Raw genomic sequence first — 24,103 nt, 5'->3', positions numbered from 1 at the left:
CCTCTATACTTCCTTTTGGATAAACAGACATATTAGGCAAGCATTTTGGAGCTTTCACCTAAATAACTACAGGTGGTGAGATAAGCTGCACAATATAATTGACCTTTCAGTATATTGTTGCACACACACCATCTATTTAGCAAATGCCCTTGTTATCAACAGCAGCCTTTTAAACTCACCTGAGCTAACAGGTATGTGAGCTGGTTACTCTGCTGCGCTTAAAATTTCTTTTTTGGTTTGCTACAATGCCTTTTCTGAAACGTTGTCTCCCTCTGCTGGAACACTGACTTCTTTCATTTAATGCCTGCAGACTATAAAAGAGAAACCAACCCAAAAAGTTTGGTTGATTAGTCTGTGGCATTCTTTTAAACTGTTGCTTATGGCGGTCTCTGTGAGCTTCTCAGTGACATTCAGCCATCCAGGTATCCCGCCTGCAGTAGACGGAATGTGGCAATGGAACGCTGGCTGCGCGTGTCATAATAGGCTCTGAGCCTTTATATACCTGCGCACAGCAGCAGCCACCTTCAGTCTGCTGCTGGACAGCCAGCAGCAGCAGCAGCAGCAGGAGAGGTAATTAATCAGCAACCCTCCTGCTAAGGGTAGACAGCTGCTCGTTCCACCCCCCCCCCGCCTTAATTGGTTCTCCTCCCTTCCAACGGTGTTGAGGCGGGTGGGAACAGCCGGGGGTTGAGGGTACTGTGCTAAAAGAGGTGGAGTTATGCAGATCTAAAACGCGTGGATTGCAGCAGCAGCAAGCCGAAAAGTGCAGGCATGTGAGGGATCTAGAGGTTGACAGCATGTCTTCTTAACGGGAGTCCAGGTGGCCATCTCCACAAATGGACTTTTCAGAATCCTTGGGTGGCACCGTAGTCGGAAACCAATTCTGGTAATCGCTTCTCGGCCTTTTGGCTAAGATCAAGTGTAGTATCTGTTCTTATCAGTTTAATATCTGATACGTCCCCTATCTGGGGACCATATATTAAATGGATTTTTAGAACAGGGAGATGGAAAAAGAGCTTGCTCTGTCCACTCCACGCATTGACCTGGTATTGCAGTATCTCCAGGACCGGTGCACCCCTTCTTTAATGCAGTTTCTAAAATCAGAAAGAATTGAATTCAATGCTTTTTGTTCATTTTGCTTGTTTGTCGGATTTTGGGATGGACTCTTTGGCTTTGCTTTTCTTCTCCTCATTGGATTTTTCATGTTAAAAGTTGCAGAAGCCAGATGACAAGCTCATTTTGGTTCAACTTCAGCAACTGTGCATTGCATTGCCATGTAATGTAATGTAATACAATGCTATCTATCTAGCTCTCCCTCTATACTTCCTTTTGGATAAACAGACATATTAGGCAAGCATTTTGGAGCTTTCACCTAAATAACTACAGGTGGTGAGATAAGCTGCACAATATAATTGACCTTTCAGTATATTGTTGCACACACACCATCTATTTAGCAAATGCCCTTGTTATCAACAGCAGCCTTTTAAACTCACCTGAGCTAACAGGTATGTGAGCTGGTTACTCTGCTGCGCTTAAAATTTCTTTTTTGGTTTGCTACAATGCCTTTTCTGAAACGTTGTCTCCCTCTGCTGGAACACTGACTTCTTTCATTTAATGCCTGCAGACTATAAAAGAGAAACCAACCCAAAAAGTTTGGTTGATTAGTCTGTGGCATTCTTTTAAACTGTTGCTTATGGCGGTCTCTGTGAGCTTCTCAGTGACATTCAGCCATCCAGGTATCCCGCCTGCAGTAGACGGAATGTGGCAATGGAACGCTGGCTGCGCGTGTCATAATAGGCTCTGAGCCTTTATATAACTGCGCACAGCAGCAGCCACCTTCAGTCTGCTGCTGGACAGCCAGCAGCAGCAGCAGCAGCAGGAGAGGTAATTAATCAGCAACCCTCCTGCTAAGGGTAGACAGCTGCTCGTTCCACCCCCCCCCCCGCCTTAATTGGTTCTCCTCCCTTCCAACGGTGTTGAGGCGGGTGGGAACAGCCGGGGGTTGAGGGTACTGTGCTAAAAGAGGTGGAGTTATGCAGATCTAAAACGCGTGGATTGCAGCAGCAGCAAGCCGAAAAGTGCAGGCATGTGAGGGATCTAGAGGTTGACAGCATGTCTTCTTAACGGGAGTCCAGGTGGCCATCTCCACAAATGGACTTTTCAGAATCCTTGGGTGGCACCGTAGTCGGAAACCAATTCTGGTTATCGCTTCTCGGCCTTTTGGCTAAGATCAAGTGTAGTATCTGTTCTTATCAGTTTAATATCTGATACGTCCCCTATCTGGGGACCATATATTAAATGGATTTTTAGAACAGGGAGATGGAAAAAGAGCTTGCTCTGTCCACTCCACGCATTGACCTGGTATTGCAGTATCTCCAGGACCGGTGCACCCCTTCTTTAATGCAGTTTCTAAAATCAGAAAGAATTGAATTCAATGCTTTTTGTTCATTTTGCTTGTTTGTCGGATTTTGGGATGGACTCTTTGGCTTTGCTTTTCTTCTCCTCATTGGATTTTTCATGTTAAAAGTTGCAGAAGCCAGATGACAAGCTCATTTTGGTTCAACTTCAGCAACTGTGCATTGCATTGCCATGTAATGTAATGTAATGCAATGCTATCTATCTAGCTCTCCCTCTATACTTCCTTTTGGATAAACAGACATATTAGGCAAGCATTTTGGAGCTTTCACCTAAATAACTACAGGTGGTGAGATAAGCTGCACAATATAATTGACCTTTCAGTATATTGTTGCACACACACCATCTATTTAGCAAATGCCCTTGTTATCAACAGCAGCCTTTTAAACTCACCTGAGCTAACAGGTATGTGAGCTGGTTACTCTGCTGCGCTTAAAATTTCTTTTTTGGTTTGCTACAATGCCTTTTCTGAAACGTTGTCTCCCTCTGCTGGAACACTGACTTCTTTCATTTAATGCCTGCAGACTATAAAAGAGAAACCAACCCAAAAAGTTTGGTTGATTAGTCTGTGGCATTCTTTTAAACTGTTGCTTATGGCGGTCTCTGTGAGCTTCTCAGTGACATTCAGCCATCCAGGTATCCCGCCTGCAGTAGACGGAATGTGGCAATGGAACGCTGGCTGCGCGTGTCATAATAGGCTCTGAGCCTTTATATACCTGCGCACAGCAGCAGCCACCTTCAGTCTGCTGCTGGACAGCCAGCAGCAGCAGCAGCAGCAGGAGAGGTAATTAATCAGCAACCCTCCTGCTAAGGGTAGACAGCTGCTCGTTCCAACCCCCCCCCCGCCTTAATTGGTTCTCCTCCCTTCCAACGGTGTTGAGGCGGGTGGGAACAGCCGGGGGTTGAGGGTACTGTGCTAAAAGAGGTGGAGTTATGCAGATCTAAAACGCGTGGATTGCAGCAGCAGCAAGCCGAAAAGTGCAGGCATGTGAGGGATCTAGAGGTTGACAGCATGTCTTCTTAACGGGAGTCCAGGTGGCCATCTCCACAAATGGACTTTTCAGAATCCTTGGGTGGCACCGTAGTCGGAAACCAATTCTGGTTATCGCTTCTCGGCCTTTTGGCTAAGATCAAGTGTAGTATCTGTTCTTATCAGTTTAATATCTGATACGTCCCCTATCTGGGGACCATATATTAAATGGATTTTTAGAACAGGGAGATGGAAAAAGAGCTTGCTCTGTCCACTCCACGCATTGACCTGGTATTGCAGTATCTCCAGGACCGGTGCACCCCTTCTTTAATGCAGTTTCTAAAATCAGAAAGAATTGAATTCAATGCTTTTTGTTCATTTTGCTTGTTTGTCGGATTTTGGGATGGACTCTTTGGCTTTGCTTTTCTTCTCCTCATTGGATTTTTCATGTTAAAAGTTGCAGAAGCCAGATGACAAGCTCATTTTGGTTCAACTTCAGCAACTGTGCATTGCATTGCCATGTAATGTAATGTAATGCAATGCTATCTATCTAGCTCTCCCTCTATACTTCCTTTTGGATAAACAGACATATTAGGCAAGCATTTTGGAGCTTTCACCTAAATAACTACAGGTGGTGAGATAAGCTGCACAATATAATTGACCTTTCAGTATATTGTTGCACACACACCATCTATTTAGCAAATGCCCTTGTTATCAACAGCAGCCTTTTAAACTCACCTGAGCTAACAGGTATGTGAGCTGGTTACTCTGCTGCGCTTAAAATTTCTTTTTTGGTTTGCTACAATGCCTTTTCTGAAACGTTGTCTCCCTCTGCTGGAACACTGACTTCTTTCATTTAATGCCTGCAGACTATAAAAGAGAAACCAACCCAAAAAGTTTGGTTGATTAGTCTGTGGCATTCTTTTAAACTGTTGCTTATGGCGGTCTCTGTGAGCTTCTCAGTGACATTCAGCCATCCAGGTATCCCGCCTGCAGTAGACGGAATGTGGCAATGGAACGCTGGCTGCGCGTGTCATAATAGGCTCTGAGCCTTTATATACCTGCGCACAGCAGCAGCAACCTTCAGTCTGCTGCTGGACAGCCAGCAGCAGCAGCAGCAGGAGAGGTAATTAATCAGCAACCCTCCTGCTAAGGGTAGACAGCTGCTCGTTCCACCCCCCCCCCCCGCCTTAATTGGTTCTCCTCCCTTCCAACGGTGTTGAGGCGGGTGGGAACAGCCGGGGGTTGAGGGTACTGTGCTAAAAGAGGTGGAGTTATGCAGATCTAAAACGCGTGGATTGCAGCAGCAGCAAGCCGAAAAGTGCAGGCATGTGAGGGATCTAGAGGTTGACAGCATGTCTTCTTAACGGGAGTCCAGGTGGCCATCTCCACAAATGGACTTTTCAGAATCCTTGGGTGGCACCGTAGTCGGAAACCAATTCTGGTTATCGCTTCTCGGCCTTTTGGCTAAGATCAAGTGTAGTATCTGTTCTTATCAGTTTAATATCTGATACGTCCCCTATCTGGGGACCATATATTAAATGGATTTTTAGAACAGGGAGATGGAAAAAGAGCTTGCTCTGTCCACTCCACGCATTGACCTGGTATTGCAGTATCTCCAGGACCGGTGCACCCCTTCTTTAATGCAGTTTCTAAAATCAGAAAGAATTGAATTCAATGCTTTTTGTTCATTTTGCTTGTTTGTCGGATTTTGGGATGGACTCTTTGGCTTTGCTTTTCTTCTCCTCATTGGATTTTTCATGTTAAAAGTTGCAGAAGCCAGATGACAAGCTCATTTTGGTTCAACTTCAGCAACTGTGCATTGCATTGCCATGTAATGTAATGTAATGCAATGCTATCTATCTAGCTCTCCCTCTATACTTCCTTTTGGATAAACAGACATATTAGGCAAGCATTTTGGAGCTTTCACCTAAATAACTACAGGTGGTGAGATAAGCTGCACAATATAATTGACCTTTCAGTATATTGTTGCACACACACCATCTATTTAGCAAATGCCCTTGTTATCAACAGCAGCCTTTTAAACTCACCTGAGCTAACAGGTATGTGAGCTGGTTACTCTGCTGCGCTTAAAATTTCTTTTTTGGTTTGCTACAATGCCTTTTCTGAAACGTTGTCTCCCTCTGCTGGAACACTGACTTCTTTCATTTAATGCCTGCAGACTATAAAAGAGAAACCAACCCAAAAAGTTTGGTTGATTAGTCTGTGGCATTCTTTTAAACTGTTGCTTATGGCGGTCTCTGTGAGCTTCTCAGTGACATTCAGCCATCCAGGTATCCCGCCTGCAGTAGACGGAATGTGGCAATGGAACGCTGGCTGCGCGTGTCATAATAGGCTCTGAGCCTTTATATACCTGCGCACAGCAGCAGCCACCTTCAGTCTGCTGCTGGACAGCCAGCAGCAGCAGCAGCAGCAGGAGAGGTAATTAATCAGCAACCCTCCTGCTAAGGGTAGACAGCTGCTCGTTCCAACCCCCCCCCCGCCTTAATTGGTTCTCCTCCCTTCCAACGGTGTTGAGGCGGGTGGGAACAGCCGGGGGTTGAGGGTACTGTGCTAAAAGAGGTGGAGTTATGCAGATCTAAAACGCGTGGATTGCAGCAGCAGCAAGCCGAAAAGTGCAGGCATGTGAGGGATCTAGAGGTTGACAGCATGTCTTCTTAACGGGAGTCCAGGTGGCCATCTCCACAAATGGACTTTTCAGAATCCTTGGGTGGCACCGTAGTCGGAAACCAATTCTGGTTATCGCTTCTCGGCCTTTTGGCTAAGATCAAGTGTAGTATCTGTTCTTATCAGTTTAATATCTGATACGTCCCCTATCTGGGGACCATATATTAAATGGATTTTTAGAACAGGGAGATGGAAAAAGAGCTTGCTCTGTCCACTCCACGCATTGACCTGGTATTGCAGTATCTCCAGGACCGGTGCACCCCTTCTTTAATGCAGTTTCTAAAATCAGAAAGAATTGAATTCAATGCTTTTTGTTCATTTTGCTTGTTTGTCGGATTTTGGGATGGACTCTTTGGCTTTGCTTTTCTTCTCCTCATTGGATTTTTCATGTTAAAAGTTGCAGAAGCCAGATGACAAGCTCATTTTGGTTCAACTTCAGCAACTGTGCATTGCATTGCCATGTAATGTAATGTAATGCAATGCTATCTATCTAGCTCTCCCTCTATACTTCCTTTTGGATAAACAGACATATTAGGCAAGCATTTTGGAGCTTTCACCTAAATAACTACAGGTGGTGAGATAAGCTGCACAATATAATTGACCTTTCAGTATATTGTTGCACACACACCATCTATTTAGCAAATGCCCTTGTTATCAACAGCAGCCTTTTAAACTCACCTGAGCTAACAGGTATGTGAGCTGGTTACTCTGCTGCGCTTAAAATTTCTTTTTTGGTTTGCTACAATGCCTTTTCTGAAACGTTGTCTCCCTCTGCTGGAACACTGACTTCTTTCATTTAATGCCTGCAGACTATAAAAGAGAAACCAACCCAAAAAGTTTGGTTGATTAGTCTGTGGCATTCTTTTAAACTGTTGCTTATGGCGGTCTCTGTGAGCTTCTCAGTGACATTCAGCCATCCAGGTATCCCGCCTGCAGTAGACGGAATGTGGCAATGGAACGCTGGCTGCGCGTGTCATAATAGGCTCTGAGCCTTTATATACCTGCGCACAGCAGCAGCAACCTTCAGTCTGCTGCTGGACAGCCAGCAGCAGCAGCAGCAGGAGAGGTAATTAATCAGCAACCCTCCTGCTAAGGGTAGACAGCTGCTCGTTCCACCCCCCCCCCCCCCCGCCTTAATTGGTTCTCCTCCCTTCCAACGGTGTTGAGGCGGGTGGGAACAGCCGGGGGTTGAGGGTACTGTGCTAAAAGAGGTGGAGTTATGCAGATCTAAAACGCGTGGATTGCAGCAGCAGCAAGCCGAAAAGTGCAGGCATGTGAGGGATCTAGAGGTTGACAGCATGTCTTCTTAACGGGAGTCCAGGTGGCCATCTCCACAAATGGACTTTTCAGAATCCTTGGGTGGCACCGTAGTCGGAAACCAATTCTGGTTATCGCTTCTCGGCCTTTTGGCTAAGATCAAGTGTAGTATCTTTTGAAAAGGCAGTTTTGTCCTTGGGCTGCCCTAGTAAATTGATGCATATTACACACTGGTTTGGTGCACTTGTTAGTACGCCAGGTGGCTCATAGAGTTATCTGATGGAAAACATGGCCCTCCAGGATCGAAGTCACTAGGCTGGGTAAGTGTGAGGGCTTTGGAGCAATGTGCCCCAGGAGTAGGCGCCCTGGTGGGAGTCCAAGCTTACTGGGACTGGGAACCCCAGAAAGACTTGGCTTCGTAGCACGCCGCACCTTTGCCAATCATACTTTCTGAGCAACCCCCCCTATTCCTGGCCTCCGGGCTAGGAAGGGGAATTTTTATAAACCCGGTCGGAGGTCCGGTCAGCTTTGGGCTGAGAAACCAACACAGGCTCCAGCTCCACTAGGGTGGCAGCCTAGATGGAAGCTGGGAGCACGAAAACGGCTCTTCTCCGGCTTCGGCTAGGGAGAGCATCGGAGATCCCTGACCCTCGCTGTGGCCTTCTGGCTCGGAGGGATGGGGATGGTTTATTGGGGACCCTCTCCTCCGGGAAGGGTCCACATGAATCCTCGCCTCGTGCGCTGTTTTGGTGTGACTTCGGTCACATTTTTCAGTGCCTTGGATGCAGCTTCAATCAAAAAATCTGTTCTTATCAGTTTAATATCTGATACGTCCCCTATCTGGGGACCATATATTAAATGGATTTTTAGAACAGGGAGATGGAAAAAGAGCTTGCTCTGTCCACTCCACGCATTGACCTGGTATTGCAGTATCTCCAGGACCGGTGCACCCCTTCTTTAATGCAGTTTCTAAAATCAGAAAGAATTGAATTCAATGCTTTTTGTTCATTTTGCTTGTTTGTCGGATTTTGGGATGGACTCTTTGGCTTTGCTTTTCTTCTCCTCATTGGATTTTTCATGTTAAAAGTTGCAGAAGCCAGATGACAAGCTCATTTTGGTTCAACTTCAGCAACTGTGCATTGCATTGCCATGTAATGTAATGTAATGCAATGCTATCTATCTAGCTCTCCCTCTATACTTCCTTTTGGATAAACAGACATATTAGGCAAGCATTTTGGAGCTTTCACCTAAATAACTACAGGTGGTGAGATAAGCTGCACAATATAATTGACCTTTCAGTATATTGTTGCACACACACCATCTATTTAGCAAATGCCCTTGTTATCAACAGCAGCCTTTTAAACTCACCTGAGCTAACAGGTATGTGAGCTGGTTACTCTGCTGCGCTTAAAATTTCTTTTTTGGTTTGCTACAATGCCTTTTCTGAAACGTTGTCTCCCTCTGCTGGAACACTGACTTCTTTCATTTAATGCCTGCAGACTATAAAAGAGCAACCAACCCAAAAAGTTTGGTTGATTAGTCTGTGGCATTCTTTTAAACTGTTGCTTATGGCGGTCTCTGTGAGCTTCTCAGTGACATTCAGCCATCCAGGTATCCCGCCTGCAGTAGACGGAATGTGGCAATGGAACGCTGGCTGCGCGTGTCATAATAGGCTCTGAGCCTTTATATACCTGCGCACAGCAGCAGCCACCTTCAGTCTGCTGCTGGACAGCCAGCAGCAGCAGCAGCAGGAGAGGTAATTAATCAGCAACCCTCCTGCTAAGGGTAGACAGCTGCTCGTTCCACCCCCCCCCCCCGCCTTAATTGGTTCTCCTCCCTTCCAACGGTGTTGAGGCGGGTGGGAACAGCCGGGGGTTGAGGGTACTGTGCTAAAAGAGGTGGAGTTATGCAGATCTAAAACGCGTGGATTGCAGCAGCAGCAAGCCGAAAAGTGCAGGCATGTGAGGGATCTAGAGGTTGACAGCATGTCTTCTTAACGGGAGTCCAGGTGGCCATCTCCACAAATGGACTTTTCAGAATCCTTGGGTGGCACCGTAGTCGGAAACCAATTCTGGTTATCGCTTCTCGGCCTTTTGGCTAAGATCAAGTGTAGTATCTGTTCTTATCAGTTTAATATCTGATACGTCCCCTATCTGGGGACCATATATTAAATGGATTTTTAGAACAGGGAGATGGAAAAAGAGCTTGCTCTGTCCACTCCACGCATTGACCTGGTATTGCAGTATCTCCAGGACCGGTGCACCCCTTCTTTAATGCAGTTTCTAAAATCAGAAAGAATTGAATTCAATGCTTTTTGTTCATTTTGCTTGTTTGTCGGATTTTGGGATGGACTCTTTGGCTTTGCTTTTCTTCTCCTCATTGGATTTTTCATGTTAAAAGTTGCAGAAGCCAGATGACAAGCTCATTTTGGTTCAACTTCAGCAACTGTGCATTGCATTGCCATGTAATGTAATGTAATGCAATGCTATCTATCTAGCTCTCCCTCTATACTTCCTTTTGGATAAACAGACATATTAGGCAAGCATTTTGGAGCTTTCACCTAAATAACTACAGGTGGTGAGATAAGCTGCACAATATAATTGACCTTTCAGTATATTGTTGCACACACACCATCTATTTAGCAAATGCCCTTGTTATCAACAGCAGCCTTTTAAACTCACCTGAGCTAACAGGTATGTGAGCTGGTTACTCTGCTGCGCTTAAAATTTCTTTTTTGGTTTGCTACAATGCCTTTTCTGAAACGTTGTCTCCCTCTGCTGGAACACTGACTTCTTTCATTTAATGCCTGCAGACTATAAAAGAGAAACCAACCCAAAAAGTTTGGTTGATTAGTCTGTGGCATTCTTTTAAACTGTTGCTTATGGCGGTCTCTGTGAGCTTCTCAGTGACATTCAGCCATCCAGGTATCCCGCCTGCAGTAGACGGAATGTGGCAATGGAACGCTGGCTGCGCGTGTCATAATAGGCTCTGAGCCTTTAAATACCTGCGCACAGCAGCAGCCACCTTCAGTCTGCTGCTGGACAGCCAGCAGCAGCAGCAGCAGGAGAGGTAATTAATCAGCAACCCTCCTGCTAAGGGTAGACAGCTGCTCGTTCCAACCCCCCCCCCGCCTTAATTGGTTCTCCTCCCTTCCAACGGTGTTGAGGCGGGTGGGAACAGCCGGGGGTTGAGGGTACTGTGCTAAAAGAGGTGGAGTTATGCAGATCTAAAACGCGTGGATTGCAGCAGCAGCAAGCCGAAAAGTGCAGGCATGTGAGGGATCTAGAGGTTGACAGCATGTCTTCTTAACGGGAGTCCAGGTGGCCATCTCCACAAATGGACTTTTCAGAATCCTTGGGTGGCACCGTAGTCGGAAACCAATTCTGGTTATCGCTTCTCGGCCTTTTGGCTAAGATCAAGTGTAGTATCTGTTCTTATCAGTTTAATATCTGATACGTCCCCTATCTGGGGACCATATATTAAATGGATTTTTAGAACAGGGAGATGGAAAAAGAGCTTGCTCTGTCCACTCCACGCATTGACCTGGTATTGCAGTATCTCCAGGACCGGTGCACCCCTTCTTTAATGCAGTTTCTAAAATCAGAAAGAATTGAATTCAATGCTTTTTGTTCATTTTGCTTGTTTGTCGGATTTTGGGATGGACTCTTTGGCTTTGCTTTTCTTCTCCTCATTGGATTTTTCATGTTAAAAGTTGCAGAAGCCAGATGACAAGCTCATTTTGGTTCAGCTTCAGCAACTGTGCATTGCATTGCCATGTAATGTAATGTAATGCAATGCTATCTATCTAGCTCTCCCCCTATACTTCCTTTTGGATAAACAGACATATTAGGCAAGCATTTTGGAGCTTTCACCTAAATAACTACAGGTGGTGAGATAAGCTGCACAATATAATTGACCTTTCAGTATATTGTTGCACACACACCATCTATTTAGCAAATGCCCTTGTTATCAACAGCAGCCTTTTAAACTCACCTGAGCTAACAGGTATGTGAGCTGGTTACTCTGCTGCGCTTAAAATTTCTTTTTTGGTTTGCTACAATGCCTTTTCTGAAACGTTGTCTCCCTCTGCTGGAACACTGACTTCTTTCATTTAATGCCTGCAGACTATAAAAGAGCAACCAACCCAAAAAGTTTGGTTGATTAGTCTGTGGCATTCTTTTAAACTGTTGCTTATGGCGGTCTCTGTGAGCTTCTCAGTGACATTCAGCCATCCAGGTATCCCGCCTGCAGTAGACGGAATGTGGCAATGGAACGCTGGCTGCGCGTGTCATAATAGGCTCTGAGCCTTTATATACCTGCGCACAGCAGCAGCCACCTTCAGTCTGCTGCTGGACAGCCAGCAGCAGCAGCAGCAGGAGAGGTAATTAATCAGCAACCCTCCTGCTAAGGGTAGACAGCTGCTCGTTCCACCCCCCCCCCCGCCTTAATTGGTTCTCCTCCCTTCCAACGGTGTTGAGGCGGGTGGGAACAGCCGGGGGTTGAGGGTACTGTGCTAAAAGAGGTGGAGTTATGCAGATCTAAAACGCGTGGATTGCAGCAGCAGCAAGCCGAAAAGTGCAGGCATGTGAGGGATCTAGAGGTTGACAGCATGTCTTCTTAACGGGAGTCCAGGTGGCCATCTCCACAAATGGACTTTTCAGAATCCTTGGGTGGCACCGTAGTCGGAAACCAATTCTGGTTATCGCTTCTCGGCCTTTTGGCTAAGATCAAGTGTAGTATCTGTTCTTATCAGTTTAATATCTGATACGTCCCCTATCTGGGGACCATATATTAAATGGATTTTTAGAACAGGGAGATGGAAAAAGAGCTTGCTCTGTCCACTCCACGCATTGACCTGGTATTGCAGTATCTCCAGGACCGGTGCACCCCTTCTTTAATGCAGTTTCTAAAATCAGAAAGAATTGAATTCAATGCTTTTTGTTCATTTTGCTTGTTTGTCGGATTTTGGGATGGACTCTTTGGCTTTGCTTTTCTTCTCCTCATTGGATTTTTCATGTTAAAAGTTGCAGAAGCCAGATGACAAGCTCATTTTGGTTCAACTTCAGCAACTGTGCATTGCATTGCCATGTAATGTAATGTAATGCAATGCTATCTATCTAGCTCTCCCTCTATACTTCCTTTTGGATAAACAGACATATTAGGCAAGCATTTTGGAGCTTTCACCTAAATAACTACAGGTGGTGAGATAAGCTGCACAATATAATTGACCTTTCAGTATATTGTTGCACACACACCATCTATTTAGCAAATGCCCTTGTTATCAACAGCAGCCTTTTAAACTCACCTGAGCTAACAGGTATGTGAGCTGGTTACTCTGCTGCGCTTAAAATTTCTTTTTTGGTTTGCTACAATGCCTTTTCTGAAACGTTGTCTCCCTCTGCTGGAACACTGACTTCTTTCATTTAATGCCTGCAGACTATAAAAGAGAAACCAACCCAAAAAGTTTGGTTGATTAGTCTGTGGCATTCTTTTAAACTGTTGCTTATGGCGGTCTCTGTGAGCTTCTCAGTGACATTCAGCCATCCAGGTATCCCGCCTGCAGTAGACGGAATGTGGCAATGGAACGCTGGCTGCGCGTGTCATAATAGGCTCTGAGCCTTTATATACCTGCGCACAGCAGCAGCCACCTTCAGTCTGCTGCTGGACAGCCAGCAGCAGCAGCAGCAGCAGGAGAGGTAATTAATCAGCAACCCTCCTGCTAAGGGTAGACAGCTGCTCGTTCCACCCCCCCCCCGCCTTAATTGGTTCTCCTCCCTTCCAACGGTGTTGAGGCGGGTGGGAACAGCCGGGGGTTGAGGGTACTGTGCTAAAAGAGGTGGAGTTATGCAGATCTAAAACGCGTGGATTGCAGCAGCAGCAAGCCGAAAAGTGCAGGCATGTGAGGGATCTAGAGGTTGACAGCATGTCTTCTTAACGGGAGTCCAGGTGGCCATCTCCACAAATGGACTTTTCAGAATCCTTGGGTGGCACCGTAGTCGGAAACCAATTCTGGTAATCGCTTCTCGGCCTTTTGGCTAAGATCAAGTGTAGTATCTGTTCTTATCAGTTTAATATCTGATACGTCCCCTATCTGGGGACCATATATTAAATGGATTTTTAGAACAGGGAGATGGAAAAAGAGCTTGCTCTGTCCACTCCACGCATTGACCTGGTATTGCAGTATCTCCAGGACCGGTGCACCCCTTCTTTAATGCAGTTTCTAAAATCAGAAAGAATTGAATTCAATGCTTTTTGTTCATTTTGCTTGTTTGTCGGATTTTGGGATGGACTCTTTGGCTTTGCTTTTCTTCTCCTCATTGGATTTTTCATGTTAAAAGTTGCAGAAGCCAGATGACAAGCTCATTTTGGTTCAACTTCAGCAACTGTGCATTGCATTGCCATGTAATGTAATGTAATACAATGCTATCTATCTAGCTCTCCCTCTATACTTCCTTTTGGATAAACAGACATATTAGGCAAGCATTTTGGAGCTTTCACCTAAATAACTACAGGTGGTGAGATAAGCTGCACAATATAATTGACCTTTCAGTATATTGTTGCACACACACCATCTATTTAGCAAATGCCCTTGTTATCAACAGCAGCCTTTTAAACTCACCTGAGCTAACAGGTATGTGAGCTGGTTACTCTGCTGCGCTTAAAATTTCTTTTTTGGTTTGCTACAATGCCTTTTCTGAAACGTTGTCTCCCTCTGCTGGAACACTGACTTCTTTCATTTAATGCCTGCAGACTATAAAAGAGAAACCAACCCAAAAAGTTTGGTTGATTAGTCTGTGGCATTCTTTTAAACTGTTGCTTATGGCGGTCTCTGTGAGCTTCTCAGTGACATTCAGCCATCCAGGTATCCCGCCTGCAGTAGACGGAATGTGGCAATGGAACGCTGGCTGCGCGTGTCATAATAGGCTCTGAGCCTTTATATAACTGCGCACAGCAGCAGCCACCTTCAGTCTGCTGCTGGACAGCCAGCAGCAGCAGCAGCAGCAGGAGAGGTAATTAATCAGCAACCCTCCTGCTAAGGGTAGACAGCTGCTCGTTCCACCCCCCCCCCCCGCCTTAATTGGTTCTCCTCCCTTCCAACGGTGTTGAGGCGGGTGGGAACAGCCGGGGGTTGAGGGTACTGTGCTAAAAGAGGTGGAGTTATGCAGATCTAAAACGCGTGGATTGCAGCAGCAGCAAGCCGAAAAGTGCAGGCATGTGAGGGATCTAGAGGTTGACAGCATGTCTTCTTAACGGGAGTCCAGGTGGCCATCTCCACAAATGGACTTTTCAGAATCCTTGGGTGGCACCGTAGTCGGAAACCAATTCTGGTTATCGCTTCTCGGCCTTTTGGCTAAGATCAAGTGTAGTATCTGTTCTTATCAGTTTAATATCTGATACGTCCCCTATCTGGGGACCATATATTAAATGGATTTTTAGAACAGGGAGATGGAAAAAGAGCTTGCTCTGTCCACTCCACGCATTGACCTGGTATTGCAGTATCTCCAGGACCGGTGCACCCCTTCTTTAATGCAGTTTCTAAAATCAGAAAGAATTGAATTCAATGCTTTTTGTTCATTTTGCTTGTTTGTCGGATTTTGGGATGGACTCTTTGGCTTTGCTTTTCTTCTCCTCATTGGATTTTTCATGTTAAAAGTTGCAGAAGCCAGATGACAAGCTCATTTTGGTTCAACTTCAGCAACTGTGCATTGCATTGCCATGTAATGTAATGTAATGCAATGCTATCTATCTAGCTCTCCCTCTATACTTCCTTTTGGATAAACAGACATATTAGGCAAGCATTTTGGAGCTTTCACCTAAATAACTACAGGTGGTGAGATAAGCTGCACAATATAATTGACCTTTCAGTATATTGTTGCACACACACCATCTATTTAGCAAATGCCCTTGTTATCAACAGCAGCCTTTTAAACTCACCTGAGCTAACAGGTATGTGAGCTGGTTACTCTGCTGCGCTTAAAATTTCTTTTTTGGTTTGCTACAATGCCTTTTCTGAAACGTTGTCTCCCTCTGCTGGAACACTGACTTCTTTCATTTAATGCCTGCAGACTATAAAAGAGAAACCAACCCAAAAAGTTTGGTTGATTAGTCTGTGGCATTCTTTTAAACTGTTGCTTATGGCGGTCTCTGTGAGCTTCTCAGTGACATTCAGCCATCCAGGTATCCCGCCTGCAGTAGACGGAATGTGGCAATGGAACGCTGGCTGCGCGTGTCATAATAGGCTCTGAGCCTTTATATACCTGCGCACAGCAGCAGCCACCTTCAGTCTGCTGCTGGACAGCCAGCAGCAGCAGCAGCAGCAGGAGAGGTAATTAATCAGCAACCCTCCTGCTAAGGGTAGACAGCTGCTCGTTCCAACCCCCCCCCGCCTTAATTGGTTCTCCTCCCTTCCAACGGTGTTGAGGCGGGTGGGAACAGCCGGGGGTTGAGGGTACTGTGCTAAAAGAGGTGGAGTTATGCAGATCTAAAACGCGTGGATTGCAGCAGCAGCAAGCCGAAAAGTGCAGGCATGTGAGGGATCTAGAGGTTGACAGCATGTCTTCTTAACGGGAGTCCAGGTGGCCATCTCCACAAATGGACTTTTCAGAATCCTTGGGTGGCACCGTAGTCGGAAACCAATTCTGGTTATCGCTTCTCGGCCTTTTGGCTAAGATCAAGTGTAGTATCTGTTCTTATCAGTTTAATATCTGATACGTCCCCTATCTGGGGACCATATATTAAATGGATTTTTAGAACAGGGAGATGGAAAAAGAGCTTGCTCTGTCCACTCCACGCATTGACCTGGTATTGCAGTATCTCCAGGACCGGTGCACCCCTTCTTTAATGCAGTTTCTAAAATCAGAAAGAATTGAATTCAATGCTTTTTGTTCATTTTGCTTGTTTGTCGGATTTTGGGATGGACTCTTTGGCTTTGCTTTTCTTCTCCTCATTGGATTTTTCATGTTAAAAGTTGCAGAAGCCAGATGACAAGCTCATTTTGGTTCAACTTCAGCAACTGTGCATTGCATTGCCATGTAATGTAATGTAATGCAATGCTATCTATCTAGCTCTCCCTCTATACTTCCTTTTGGATAAACAGACATATTAGGCAAGCATTTTGGAGCTTTCACCTAAATAACTACAGGTGGTGAGATAAGCTGCACAATATAATTGACCTTTCAGTATATTGTTGCACACACACCATCTATTTAGCAAATGCCCTTGTTATCAACAGCAGCCTTTTAAACTCACCTGAGCTAACAGGTATGTGAGCTGGTTACTCTGCTGCGCTTAAAATTTCTTTTTTGGTTTGCTACAATGCCTTTTCTGAAACGTTGTCTCCCTCTGCTGGAACACTGACTTCTTTCATTTAATGCCTGCAGACTATAAAAGAGAAACCAACCCAAAAAGTTTGGTTGATTAGTCTGTGGCATTCTTTTAAACTGTTGCTTATGGCGGTCTCTGTGAGCTTCTCAGTGACATTCAGCCATCCAGGTATCCCGCCTGCAGTAGACGGAATGTGGCAATGGAACGCTGGCTGCGCGTGTCATAATAGGCTCTGAGCCTTTATATACCTGCGCACAGCAGCAGCCACCTTCAGTCTGCTGCTGGACAGCCAGCAGCAGCAGCAGCAGCAGGAGAGGTAATTAATCAGCAACCCTCCTGCTAAGGGTAGACAGCTGCTCGTTCCACCCCCCCCCCCCGCCTTAATTGGTTCTCCTCCCTTCCAACGGTGTTGAGGCGGGTGGGAACAGCCGGGGGTTGAGGGTACTGTGCTAAAAGAGGTGGAGTTATGCAGATCTAAAACGCGTGGATTGCAGCAGCAGCAAGCCGAAAAGTGCAGGCATGTGAGGGATCTAGAGGTTGACAGCATGTCTTCTTAACGGGAGTCCAGGTGGCCATCTCCACAAATGGACTTTTCAGAATCCTTGGGTGGCACCGTAGTCGGAAACCAATTCTGGTTATCGCTTCTCGGCCTTTTGGCTAAGATCAAGTGTAGTATCTTTTGAAAAGGCAGTTTTGTCCTTGGGCTGCCCTAGTAAATTGATGCATATTACACACTGGTTTGGTGCACTTGTTAGTACGCCAGGTGGCTCATAGAGTTATCTGATGGAAAACATGGCCCTCCAGGATCGAAGTCACTAGGCTGGGTAAGTGTGAGGGCTTTGGAGCAATGTGCCCCAGGAGTAGGCGCCCTGGTGGGAGTCCAAGCTTACTGGGACTGGGAACCCCAGAAAGACTTGGCTTCGTAGCACGCCGCACCTTTGCCAATCATACTTTCTGAGCAACCCCCCCTATTCCTGGCCTCCGGGCTAGGAAGGGGAATTTTTATAAACCCGGTCGGAGGTCCGGTCAGCTTTGGGCTGAGAAACCAACACAGGCTCCAGCTCCACTAGGGTGGCAGCCTAGATGGAAGCTGGGAGCACGAAAACGGCTCTTCTCCGGCTTCGGCTAGGGAGAGCATCGGAGATCCCTGACCCTCGCTGTGGCCTTCTGGCTCGGAGGGATGGGGATGGTTTATTGGGGACCCTCTCCTCCGGGAAGGGTCCACATGAATCCTCGCCTCGTGCGCTGTTTTGGTGTGACTTCGGTCACATTTTTCAGTGCCTTGGATGCAGCTTCAATCAAAAAATCTGTTCTTATCAGTTTAATATCTGATACGTCCCCTATCTGGGGACCATATATTAAATGGATTTTTAGAACAGGGAGATGGAAAAAGAGCTTGCTCTGTCCACTCCACGCATTGACCTGGTATTGCAGTATCTCCAGGACCGGTGCACCCCTTCTTTAATGCAGTTTCTAAAATCAGAAAGAATTGAATTCAATGCTTTTTGTTCATTTTGCTTGTTTGTCGGATTTTGGGATGGACTCTTTGGCTTTGCTTTTCTTCTCCTCATTGGATTTTTCATGTTAAAAGTTGCAGAAGCCAGATGACAAGCTCATTTTGGTTCAACTTCAGCAACTGTGCATTGCATTGCCATGTAATGTAATGTAATGCAATGCTATCTATCTAGCTCTCCCTCTATACTTCCTTTTGGATAAACAGACATATTAGGCAAGCATTTTGGAGCTTTCACCTAAATAACTACAGGTGGTGAGATAAGCTGCACAATATAATTGACCTTTCAGTATATTGTTGCACACACACCATCTATTTAGCAAATGCCCTTGTTATCAACAGCAGCCTTTTAAACTCACCTGAGCTAACAGGTATGTGAGCTGGTTACTCTGCTGCGCTTAAAATTTCTTTTTTGGTTTGCTACAATGCCTTTTCTGAAACGTTGTCTCCCTCTGCTGGAACACTGACTTCTTTCATTTAATGCCTGCAGACTATAAAAGAGAAACCAACCCAAAAAGTTTGGTTGATTAGTCTGTGGCATTCTTTTAAACTGTTGCTTATGGCGGTCTCTGTGAGCTTCTCAGTGACATTCAGCCATCCAGGTATCCCGCCTGCAGTAGACGGAATGTGGCAATGGAACGCTGGCTGCGCGTGTCATAATAGGCTCTGAGCCTTTATATACCTGCGCACAGCAGCAGCCACCTTCAGTCTGCTGCTGGACAGCCAGCAGCAGCAGCAGGAGAGGTAATTAATCAGCAACCCTCCTGCTAAGGGTAGACAGCTGCTCGTTCCACCCCCCCCCCCGCCTTAATTGGTTCTCCTCCCTTCCAACGGTGTTGAGGCGGGTGGGAACAGCCGGGGGTTGAGGGTACTGTGCTAAAAGAGGTGGAGTTATGCAGATCTAAAACGCGTGGATTGCAGCAGCAGCAAGCCGAAAAGTGCAGGCATGTGAGGGATCTAGAGGTTGACAGCATGTCTTCTTAACGGGAGTCCAGGTGGCCATCTCCACAAATGGACTTTTCAGAATCCTTGGGTGGCACCGTAGTCGGAAACCAATTCTGGTTATCGCTTCTCGGCCTTTTGGCTAAGATCAAGTGTAGTATCTGTTCTTATCAGTTTAATATCTGATACGTCCCCTATCTGGGGACCATATATTAAATGGATTTTTAGAACAGGGAGATGGAAAAAGAGCTTGCTCTGTCCACTCCACGCATTGACCTGGTATTGCAGTATCTCCAGGACCGGTGCACCCCTTCTTTAATGCAGTTTCTAAAATCAGAAAGAATTGAATTCAATGCTTTTTGTTCATTTTGCTTGTTTGTCGGATTTTGGGATGGACTCTTTGGCTTTGCTTTTCTTCTCCTCATTGGATTTTTCATGTTAAAAGTTGCAGAAGCCAGATGACAAGCTCATTTTGGTTCAACTTCAGCAACTGTGCATTGCATTGCCATGTAATGTAATGTAATGCAATGCTATCTATCTAGCTCTCCCTCTATACTTCCTTTTGGATAAACAGACATATTAGGCAAGCATTTTGGAGCTTTCACCTAAATAACTACAGGTGGTGAGATAAGCTGCACAATATAATTGACCTTTCAGTATATTGTTGCACACACACCATCTATTTAGCAAATGCCCTTGTTATCAACAGCAGCCTTTTAAACTCACCTGAGCTAACAGGTAAGTGAGCTGGTTACTCTGCTGCGCTTAAAATTTCTTTTTTGGTTTGCTACAATGCCTTTTCTGAAACGTTGTCTCCCTCTGCTGGAACACTGACTTCTTTCATTTAATGCCTGCAGACTATAAAAGAGAAACCAACCCAAAAAGTTTGGTTGATTAGTCTGTGGCATTCTTTTAAACTGTTGCTTATGGCGGTCTCTGTGAGCTTCTCAGTGACATTCAGCCATCCAGGTATCCCGCCTGCAGTAGACGGAATGTGGCAATGGAACGCTGGCTGCGCGTGTCATAATAGGCTCTGAGCCTTTATATACCTGCGCACAGCAGCAGCCACCTTCAGTCTGCTGCTGGACAGCCAGCAGCAGCAGCAGCAGGAGAGGTAATTAATCAGCAACCCTCCTGCTAAGGGTAGACAGCTGCTCGTTCCACCCCCCCCCCCGCCTTAATTGGTTCTCCTCCCTTCCAACGGTGTTGAGGCGGGTGGGAACAGTCGGGGGTTGAGGGTACTGTGCTAAAAGAGGTGGAGTTATGCAGATCTAAAACGCGTGGATTGCAGCAGCAGCAAGCCGAAAAGTGCAGGCATGTGAGGGATCTAGAGGTTGACAGCATGTCTTCTTAACGGGAGTCCAGGTGGCCATCTCCACAAATGGACTTTTCAGAATCCTTGGGTGGCACCGTAGTCGGAAACCAATTCTGGTTATCGCTTCTCGGCCTTTTGGCTAAGATCAAGTGTAGTATCTGTTCTTATCAGTTTAATATCTGATACGTCCCCTATCTGGGGACCATATATTAAATGGATTTTTAGAACAGGGAGATGGAAAAAGAGCTTGCTCTGTCCACTCCACGCATTGACCTGGTATTGCAGTATCTCCAGGACCGGTGCACCCCTTCTTTAATGCAGTTTCTAAAATCAGAAAGAATTGAATTCAATGCTTTTTGTTCATTTTGCTTGTTTGTCGGATTTTGGGATGGACTCTTTGGCTTTGCTTTTCTTCTCCTCATTGGATTTTTCATGTTAAAAGTTGCAGAAGCCAGATGACAAGCTCATTTTGGTTCAACTTCAGCAACTGTGCATTGCATTGCCATGTAATGTAATGTAATGCAATGCTATCTATCTAGCTCTCCCTCTATACTTCCTTTTGGATAAACAGACATATTAGGCAAGCATTTTGGAGCTTTCACCTAAATAACTACAGGTGGTGAGATAAGCTGCACAATATAATTGACCTTTCAGTATATTGTTGCACACACACCATCTATTTAGCAAATGCCCTTGTTATCAACAGCAGCCTTTTAAACTCACCTGAGCTAACAGGTATGTGAGCTGGTTACTCTGCTGCGCTTAAAATTTCTTTTTTGGTTTGCTACAATGCCTTTTCTGAAACGTTGTCTCCCTCTGCTGGAACACTGACTTCTTTCATTTAATGCCTGCAGACTATAAAAGAGAAACCAACCCAAAAAGTTTGGTTGATTAGTCTGTGGCATTCTTTTAAACTGTTGCTTATGGCGGTCTCTGTGAGCTTCTCAGTGACATTCAGCCATCCAGGTATCCCGCCTGCAGTAGACGGAATGTGGCAATGGAACGCTGGCTGCGCGTGTCATAATAGGCTCTGAGCCTTTATATACCTGCGCACAGCAGCAGCCACCTTCAGTCTGCTGCTGGACAGCCAGCAGCAGCAGCAGCAGGAGAGGTAATTAATCAGCAACCCTCCTGCTAAGGGTAGACAGCTGCTCGTTCCACCCCCCCCCCCGCCTTAATTGGTTCTCCTCCCTTCCAACGGTGTTGAGGCGGGTGGGAACAGCCGGGGGTTGAGGGTACTGTGCTAAAAGAGGTGGAGTTATGCAGATCTAAAACGCGTGGATTGCAGCAGCAGCAAGCCGAAAAGTGCAGGCATGTGAGGGATCTAGAGGTTGACAGCATGTCTTCTTAACGGGAGTCCAGGTGGCCATCTCCACAAATGGACTTTTCAGAATCCTTGGGTGGCACCGTAGTCGGAAACCAATTCTGGTTATCGCTTCTCGGCCTTTTGGCTAAGATCAAGTGTAGTATCTGTTCTTATCAGTTTAATATCTGATACGTCCCCTATCTGGGGACCATATATTAAATGGATTTTTAGAACAGGGAGATGGAAAAAGAGCTTGCTCTGTCCACTCCACGCATTGACCTGGTATTGCAGTATCTCCAGGACCGGTGCACCCCTTCTTTAATGCAGTTTCTAAAATCAGAAAGAATTGAATTCAATGCTTTTTGTTCATTTTGCTTGTTTGTCGGATTTTGGGATGGACTCTTTGGCTTTGCTTTTCTTCTCCTCATTGGATTTTTCATGTTAAAAGTTGCAGAAGCCAGATGACAAGCTCATTTTGGTTCAACTTCAGCAACTGTGCATTGCATTGCCATGTAATGTAATGTAATGCAATGCTATCTATCTAGCTCTCCCTCTATACTTCCTTTTGGATAAACAGACATATTAGGCAAGCATTTTGGAGCTTTCACCTAAATAACTACAGGTGGTGAGATAAGCTGCACAATATAATTGACCTTTCAGTATATTGTTGCACACACACCATCTATTTAGCAAATGCCCTTGTTATCAACAGCAGCCTTTTAAACTCACCTGAGCTAACAGGTAAGTGAGCTGGTTACTCTGCTGCGCTTAAAATTTCTTTTTTGGTTTGCTACAATGCCTTTTCTGAAACGTTGTCTCCCTCTGCTGGAACACTGACTTCTTTCATTTAATGCCTGCAGACTATAAAAGAGAAACCAACCCAAAAAGTTTGGTTGATTAGTCTGTGGCATTCTTTTAAACTGTTGCTTATGGCGGTCTCTGTGAGCTTCTCAGTGACATTCAGCCATCCAGGTATCCCGCCTGCAGTAGACGGAATGTGGCAATGGAACGCTGGCTGCGCGTGTCATAATAGGCTCTGAGCCTTTATATACCTGCGCACAGCAGCAGCCACCTTCAGTCTGCTGCTGGACAGCCAGCAGCAGCAGCAGCAGGAGAGGTAATTAATCAGCAACCCTCCTGCTAAGGGTAGACAGCTGCTCGTTCCACCCCCCCCCCCGCCTTAATTGGTTCTCCTCCCTTCCAACGGTGTTGAGGCGGGTGGGAACAGTCGGGGGTTGAGGGTACTGTGCTAAAAGAGGTGGAGTTATGCAGATCTAAAACGCGTGGATTGCAGCAGCAGCAAGCCGAAAAGTGCAGGCATGTGAGGGATCTAGAGGTTGACAGCATGTCTTCTTAACGGGAGTCCAGGTGGCCATCTCCACAAATGGACTTTTCAGAATCCTTGGGTGGCACCGTAGTCGGAAACCAATTCTGGTTATCGCTTCTCGGCCTTTTGGCTAAGATCAAGTGTAGTATCTGTTCTTATCAGTTTAATATCTGATACGTCCCCTATCTGGGGACCATATATTAAATGGATTTTTAGAACAGGGAGATGGAAAAAGAGCTTGCTCTGTCCACTCCACGCATTGACCTGGTATTGCAGTATCTCCAGGACCGGTGCACCCCTTCTTTAATGCAGTTTCTAAAATCAGAAAGAATTGAATTCAATGCTTTTTGTTCATTTTGCTTGTTTGTCGGATTTTGGGATGGACTCTTTGGCTTTGCTTTTCTTCTCCTCATTGGATTTTTCATGTTAAAAGTTGCAGAAGCCAGATGACAAGCTCATTTTGGTTCAACTTCAGCAACTGTGCATTGCATTGCCATGTAATGTAATGTAATGCAATGCTATCTATCTAGCTCTCCCTCTATACTTCCTTTTGGATAAACAGACATATTAGGCAAGCATTTTGGAGCTTTCACCTAAATAACTACAGGTGGTGAGATAAGCTGCACAATATAATTGACCTTTCAGTATATTGTTGCACACACACCATTTATTTAGCAAATGCCCTTGTTATCAACAGCAGCCTTTTAAACTCACCTGAGCTAACAGGTATGTGAGCTGGTTACTCTGCTGCGCTTAAAATTTCTTTTTTGGTTTGCTACAATGCCTTTTCTGAAACGTTGTCTCCCTCTGCTGGAACACTGACTTCTTTCATTTAATGCCTGCAGACTATAAAAGAGAAACCAACCCAAAAAGTTTGGTTGATTAGTCTGTGGCATTCTTTTAAACTGTTGCTTATGGCGGTCTCTGTGAGCTTCTCAGTGACATTCAGCCATCCAGGTATCCCGCCTGCAGTAGACGGAATGTGGCAATGGAACGCTGGCTGCGCGTGTCATAATAGGCTCTGAGCCTTTATATACCTGCGCACA

At 45.6% G+C, this 24,103-nt stretch overlaps 17 non-coding genes and 2 pseudogenes across 17 annotated transcripts; all 19 read left to right on the top strand.

The window, feature by feature from the left end:
- The first annotated feature begins 889 nt into the window (after positions 1-889).
- LOC141186178 (U2 spliceosomal RNA) lies at positions 890-1,080 on the top strand. The gene has a single exon (XR_012260596.1). It is a non-coding gene; the product is annotated as a U2 spliceosomal RNA (small nuclear RNA).
- Positions 1,081-2,204: 1,124 nt separating this feature from the next.
- On the top strand, positions 2,205-2,395 carry LOC141186166 (U2 spliceosomal RNA). Its single transcript, XR_012260595.1, has one exon. It is a non-coding gene; the product is annotated as a U2 spliceosomal RNA (small nuclear RNA).
- A 1,124-nt stretch (positions 2,396-3,519) lies between these two features.
- On the top strand, positions 3,520-3,710 carry LOC141186154 (U2 spliceosomal RNA). The gene has a single exon (XR_012260594.1). It is a non-coding gene; the product is annotated as a U2 spliceosomal RNA (small nuclear RNA).
- A 1,122-nt stretch (positions 3,711-4,832) lies between these two features.
- LOC141186142 (U2 spliceosomal RNA) lies at positions 4,833-5,023 on the top strand. The gene has a single exon (XR_012260593.1). It is a non-coding gene; the product is annotated as a U2 spliceosomal RNA (small nuclear RNA).
- Positions 5,024-6,147: 1,124 nt separating this feature from the next.
- Positions 6,148-6,338, top strand: LOC141186130 (U2 spliceosomal RNA). Its single transcript, XR_012260592.1, has one exon. It is a non-coding gene; the product is annotated as a U2 spliceosomal RNA (small nuclear RNA).
- A 1,125-nt stretch (positions 6,339-7,463) lies between these two features.
- Positions 7,464-7,579, top strand: LOC141186101 (U2 spliceosomal RNA; annotated as a pseudogene).
- A 524-nt stretch (positions 7,580-8,103) lies between these two features.
- Positions 8,104-8,285, top strand: LOC141185624 (U2 spliceosomal RNA). The gene has a single exon (XR_012260267.1). It is a non-coding gene; the product is annotated as a U2 spliceosomal RNA (small nuclear RNA).
- Positions 8,286-9,407: 1,122 nt separating this feature from the next.
- Positions 9,408-9,598, top strand: LOC141186118 (U2 spliceosomal RNA). The gene has a single exon (XR_012260591.1). It is a non-coding gene; the product is annotated as a U2 spliceosomal RNA (small nuclear RNA).
- A 1,121-nt stretch (positions 9,599-10,719) lies between these two features.
- Positions 10,720-10,910, top strand: LOC141186104 (U2 spliceosomal RNA). Its single transcript, XR_012260589.1, has one exon. It is a non-coding gene; the product is annotated as a U2 spliceosomal RNA (small nuclear RNA).
- A 1,121-nt stretch (positions 10,911-12,031) lies between these two features.
- Positions 12,032-12,222, top strand: LOC141186092 (U2 spliceosomal RNA). The gene has a single exon (XR_012260588.1). It is a non-coding gene; the product is annotated as a U2 spliceosomal RNA (small nuclear RNA).
- A 1,123-nt stretch (positions 12,223-13,345) lies between these two features.
- Positions 13,346-13,536, top strand: LOC141186080 (U2 spliceosomal RNA). Its single transcript, XR_012260587.1, has one exon. It is a non-coding gene; the product is annotated as a U2 spliceosomal RNA (small nuclear RNA).
- Positions 13,537-14,661: 1,125 nt separating this feature from the next.
- On the top strand, positions 14,662-14,852 carry LOC141186068 (U2 spliceosomal RNA). Its single transcript, XR_012260586.1, has one exon. It is a non-coding gene; the product is annotated as a U2 spliceosomal RNA (small nuclear RNA).
- A 1,123-nt stretch (positions 14,853-15,975) lies between these two features.
- LOC141186056 (U2 spliceosomal RNA) lies at positions 15,976-16,166 on the top strand. Its single transcript, XR_012260585.1, has one exon. It is a non-coding gene; the product is annotated as a U2 spliceosomal RNA (small nuclear RNA).
- A 1,125-nt stretch (positions 16,167-17,291) lies between these two features.
- LOC141186100 (U2 spliceosomal RNA) lies at positions 17,292-17,407 on the top strand (annotated as a pseudogene).
- A 524-nt stretch (positions 17,408-17,931) lies between these two features.
- LOC141185623 (U2 spliceosomal RNA) lies at positions 17,932-18,113 on the top strand. The gene has a single exon (XR_012260266.1). It is a non-coding gene; the product is annotated as a U2 spliceosomal RNA (small nuclear RNA).
- Positions 18,114-19,231: 1,118 nt separating this feature from the next.
- LOC141186044 (U2 spliceosomal RNA) lies at positions 19,232-19,422 on the top strand. The gene has a single exon (XR_012260584.1). It is a non-coding gene; the product is annotated as a U2 spliceosomal RNA (small nuclear RNA).
- A 1,121-nt stretch (positions 19,423-20,543) lies between these two features.
- LOC141186032 (U2 spliceosomal RNA) lies at positions 20,544-20,734 on the top strand. Its single transcript, XR_012260583.1, has one exon. It is a non-coding gene; the product is annotated as a U2 spliceosomal RNA (small nuclear RNA).
- Positions 20,735-21,855: 1,121 nt separating this feature from the next.
- On the top strand, positions 21,856-22,046 carry LOC141186019 (U2 spliceosomal RNA). The gene has a single exon (XR_012260580.1). It is a non-coding gene; the product is annotated as a U2 spliceosomal RNA (small nuclear RNA).
- Positions 22,047-23,167: 1,121 nt separating this feature from the next.
- Positions 23,168-23,358, top strand: LOC141186007 (U2 spliceosomal RNA). The gene has a single exon (XR_012260571.1). It is a non-coding gene; the product is annotated as a U2 spliceosomal RNA (small nuclear RNA).
- The last annotated feature ends 745 nt before the right edge of the window (positions 23,359-24,103 follow it).

The sequence above is a fragment of the Phyllobates terribilis genome, unplaced genomic scaffold (assembly GCF_046119375.1).
Source record: "Phyllobates terribilis strain yellow unplaced genomic scaffold, ASM4611937v1 Scaffold_40__1_contigs__length_11209783, whole genome shotgun sequence".
NCBI lineage: Eukaryota > Metazoa > Chordata > Amphibia > Anura > Dendrobatidae > Phyllobates > Phyllobates terribilis.
Note: the sequence above shows the minus strand (reverse complement) of the source record. Positions and strands in the feature narration are given on the sequence as shown.